This window comes from Schistocerca cancellata, chromosome 4 (genome assembly GCF_023864275.1).
Source record: "Schistocerca cancellata isolate TAMUIC-IGC-003103 chromosome 4, iqSchCanc2.1, whole genome shotgun sequence".
NCBI lineage: Eukaryota > Metazoa > Arthropoda > Insecta > Orthoptera > Acrididae > Schistocerca > Schistocerca cancellata.
Genome location: NC_064629.1, coordinates 662298692 through 662303934, shown reverse-complemented (window position 1 = coordinate 662303934; position 5243 = coordinate 662298692).

The following is a 5243-nucleotide window of genomic DNA, read 5'->3' as shown; positions in this document are numbered from 1 at the left end:
GCCATCATGTGTAGTACCATTGGTGAAGTATGGAGGAGGTTGTGTTATAGTATAGGGATATACTTTGTGATTATGTTGTAGTCCCCTTATTGTGCGTAATAAAAACCTAAATGCAGATGGATATGGACAGATTTTACAGATTTGTGTACTGCATACCATAGAGGAACAGTTCGGGGACTATAATTATTTGCATCATCATGGTAATGCATCCTGTCATAAAACAGCGTCTGTGAGACAATGGTTTGTGGACAGTAACATTCCTGAAATGGATTAGCCTGCACAAGGTCCTAATCTGAACCCAATGGAACACCTATGCGACGAGCTAGAACGTCAATTTCGCTGCAGACATCAGCATCCAACATCACAACCGTCTCTGGTTTTGGCTCTTGAAGAAGAATGTGGTCCATTCCTCGACAGACATTTATCCATGTTGAAAATGTGCCCAGCAAAATCCTAGCCATCATAAAAGGGAATGGTGGACACATCCTTTATTAATTTCCACTAATAACACAGGTCTGCAAAAGAATTTGTTTGAAAATTGTTTTAGTTTTGATAACTGATTTTATGTAGTTTTTGGCGATGATTTAAGAAATGATATTGTTTTTTTTCTATCATGTAAGGTTTGTCTATAAGAAGAAGTAAAACTCTTAGAAAAAATCCTAAAAAGGTAATTTTTATATCAGTATTATACATTGTTATTAAACCACATTGAACATAGATTGATCTTAAACACAGAGTAAAAAAAGTTGATAATGCCTTTTTACAACACTATTAGAAGTCTTTATAGAAAAGTTTCCTTTTTCCTTCCAAACTTCTTTTTGTACTTTTCCTGCTGTGGAGTTGAGGATTTTCTCTTTTTAATATCCAACAGGAGTCAGCCATCATGTTCACATCTGAACATCCTTGATATCTTCATTCCATTTCTTTTATGACTTGATGGAATCGTTCTCCTTGTTCTTCACTGACAGATCCTAGATTTTCCAGAAAATAGTCCAAATGAGAATGAAGGAAATGAACTTTAACACTCATGTTACAGCCCAATCATTTGTTGTCAGTTAACAGATCGGCAACAGTGTTCTTGTACTTTGGGTCTCTTATTTCCTAGAAAGCTGGTTACTACTTATTTAAAAGCCTTTCAGGATTTCCTGGTTTCCCATTCTCAACTCAAAGTTTTCATCCTTCATAAGTTTTCTTATATAAGGCCCAACAAATTCCCCTTCTTTTAGTTTTGACTCAGAGAGTCCAAGGAATTTCTTACAAAGATCTCTGATGTGAAGTGGCGGAAGTAAAATGTTTTTAGAATCCACTAAATTCTCCTTCTCAACGTTCATGACTCCAGGAACAAAAATTTTTCTTACTGGCCATTCTGTTTTAACATAATAGTGTTTATAGTTATGGCTGTCCCATTCACAGAGGAAGCAGGGGAATTTTGTTTAGCCACTCTGATGGCCTAGAAGCATAAGGATCACTTTCAGATGGTCCACTTATGATCAGAGTACTTAGGCTTGTTAATGACCAATTCAAGGTTCTCATAACATTTTTTCAAATGAACTGAATGTGCTCCTCGTACAGATGCATATTGGTTCCCTTTTGTGCAGAAGAACAGCTTTCAGGCTCCTTTTGGAAGAACCAATGAAAAATCAGCATTCATTATGTTCGTATTTGATACTGAATGTCCACATCAACCCAGGAACATTAGTACAAAAAGTAAGGTCACCCCCTTGAGAGAAAAAAATGGTACAAACTCATTTTCTCTACTCCTGTACCAAGAAAAGAATGTTCCAGGAGACAAAAATCATTTAGTTCCGACTGTGTGAAGATTTTTGGCTCATTGTTGAGGGGCTCATAACTACCTTCATTATCATCGTCAACACTGCCTTAAGACAACTGTCACCTTCACGAAGAGCTTGCAGCAGCTGAATTTTGTGTGGCTTCATGTGTAAACGTCGAAGCAACACTCGCCAGACGAACATCGGGGGCATGTTAAGCTGTCGAGCTGCACGGCGAACGGATTTCTGTGGAGTCCTCGTGAAACTATGGCGGATGCGTTCGACGTCTGTGTCATTCAGGGACAGCCTTCACACAAACCTTTACACAAACAACCTGTTTCTCGGAATTGTTCGTGCCATCGTCTACTGCTCTATGCTGTAGGAGGATCCACACGATACCTGCTACGAAAGCCACGTTGAACAGTTATCTGACCCGCACTGCACATAAAGTAGAACACCAAATGCTTTCTGTTGTCACGACACCATTTTTACTTGAACTGAAGTGAGTGCACGTTGCTGCTACGTAGCGGGAACCATACAAAACTCGAAAGTTAGCATGTTGTTCACGCACATACGGTATCTCAAATAACAGAACACTTACGATTTTTTAAAATTGGATGATTTTTTTATACACCTTCTACTTTTGATCAGATAGTGTATGATAGATTTTGCCACGAATTCAGTTAACTTCCTATTGTTTCCGAAGTGTTTCGCAGGAAATTTCAAAAATCCGTTTACGACAGAAAGTTGTAATTTACGAAATGTATCAAAAATATTACAGGCCAGTTCTTACAACAGTAACTTAAATCAGCGGTTATCTTGACTGGAAGTATGATTATTAACAATACTAAAATTAAAATTACTACGTACAAGTATACAACGACCATCAAGAACAGACATAGAGGCAACTCCTTCCAGTTTATTCTTCGCGACGACTACGCCAGTGCCACACTTCGTTTCCATATTCTGTATTTCGTTTCCAGTGCCACTCTTCGTTTCTACTTAATCACAGTAGCGCTGCGACCCATTTCAACGACGTCCATAGTGCGGCATGTCTCAGTAGCTCCGTTCAATGCAGTTGCCTGTGCAGCAGCTCGGTCCGATCCAGACTGGCAGTGAGACAGTATGTGAGCATTAGTGATGACTATGCTCTTATTCTTTGTGATATAGAGATCCAGAAGACGAAAATACAGGCCAACCAACCTGGAGAACTCCGGAGTTGCGAACAATGGTTTCAGCTGTAGCTGGACGACAAGGTGCATGTAAATGAAGCCCATAAGGAACAGGGCGCATAGCTGAAGGAATGTTTGGATACAACATTATGTAGAATGGTTTCAGCTGCAGCTGGAGGACAAGGTACAGGTAAATGAAGCCCATAAGGAACAGGACGATTAGCTGAAGGAATGTTTGGATACAACATTTCCTTTTTATTTTTCAAATTAAAACCTTACTCACAGAAAGAGCAAAAATAACTGTCTTCACTGTGATGTTCCGGTTATCTCCGAATCATTAGTATTGCGAAACGAAATGGTTTCTTCTCACCATGAAACCATTGTCTCAGTTCTTCTACACTCTCAGAACGCACTTTGTGAGGAGCCCATGACTTGTCTTAACTGGCCAGTTTCATACGAAACTAGGCAAAGTATATCTTTCTAACAAAATCCGAAATGTTTCTATGTTGCTTTTTATGAGTATAAGGTTCACAAAGAAAGCAGAAACAATCAGGAGAGTTCAAACTACCTCTAGAAGCCTTTATAAACACTCCACCAAGAAACAATGGAAGTGTGCTCAGCAGAGTGGTTACATCTATGCTGACAATAGGTTGACACTTCAGTGGAGAGCAGATAGTATGTGGAGGGGAAAGGACGAATAGTGGAAAGGGTACTGACTAAGAGTTGGGCAACACGATTCTTTTTCCCGATTCGATTCCTTCGATTCAATCTCACATTGCGAATCGATTCCTACGATTCGTTCACGATTCATTCTAGTCTGCGATGGCACGATTCTTACGGAATGCAAAAAATGGTTCAAATGGCTCTGAGCACTATGGGACTTAACATCTAAGGTCATCAGTCCCCTAGAACTTAGAACTACTTAAACCTAACTAACCTAAGGACATCACACACATCCATGCCCGAGGCAGGATTCGAACCTGCGACCGTAGCAGTCGCGCGGTTCCGGACTGAAGCGCCTAGAACCGCAAGACCACCGCGGCCGGCGTGGAATGCAAAAAGTTCTACATCTTACTAACAGATGGCAGGACATGTCTGAAATTGTCAATGGGGTTAGAATCGAACTGTATCATGATAAGATATGCCAGAAATAGTTTATTTATGAGTAAACATGCATATGACGTTACAAGTGTGATTCTCGATTTATACGTGTAATGCCTTAATTGATGAAAGGTCACGTTTGATTTGATTCCATCTATTGTTTTATTTCAGTATACCAGGAAAGAGGAGTCGATTTGTGCGAAAGGTGGTGCAAAATTACGTGGTATGCCAGTTTGGTTGTGTGGCTTGAACGTGTCTAACTACAGACGTCTGTTTTTAGTAACAAAATCTAGCAGTGAGGCAGACGTGGTTTGGCTCATATCATCCTATGTTTTTCTGTGATAAGATGTCTTTCCAAGTCCACATCACCCTTGTAATTCATAACGCAGCTGACAGCCCTCCCACACAGCAGATTTAGCTTAACTTTCATTTCTTCTAAATACAAAGCATAGGTATTTTGCTTTCAATTTGTCTGAGAACGTGCCGCTGTCACTACTATTTACGTGAGAAGACGACATACGTCTGAACAGTAGGATTCAATCGTATATAGCGACATTACTTTACTAAAATTTAATATGAATTTGAACACGATAACATTCGAAAACTCGAACTTGAAATTATTAATTAAAAAGCTTTTGTTTAAAGACGGTATTACACGGCAATCTACCAAGAAAGGTATTAGTTAGAGAGCCTATATTCTCTCTATATAGGCTCTGTAATATTGGTCTAGTGCGACAGCCATTTAGTGGCAGTACTGGTGGAACTAACAGAATTAGCAAATCAGTAGTGAAGTAATGTCACTGTATACGTGTGTATCCTACACTTCAGAAGTATGTCGTCTTCTCACATAAATAGTAGTGGCAGAAGCATCTGGCGGTCGTAATTATTCGGCACGACTCGGCATGATCGGAAGTTGCCTTCGAAGCATAGCGAACTAAGAATCGATGAATCGTTGGAACTTGAAATCGTCACGACTTGGAAACACGCAATCGTTCTTACGATTCTTTTGAACGACGATTCGTCCGTATCACGATTCGATTCTTACGATTCTTTATTTAGAGTCGTTCAAATGAACGACTCATTCACGAATCGCCACAACTCTAGTACTGACACAGACAGAATACTGGCAGCAAATCTAGTGTGAACCAGTTTTACAGTGTAGTTTTTTAAACACAAGAAAGACCGTCTCATGGTGACAACC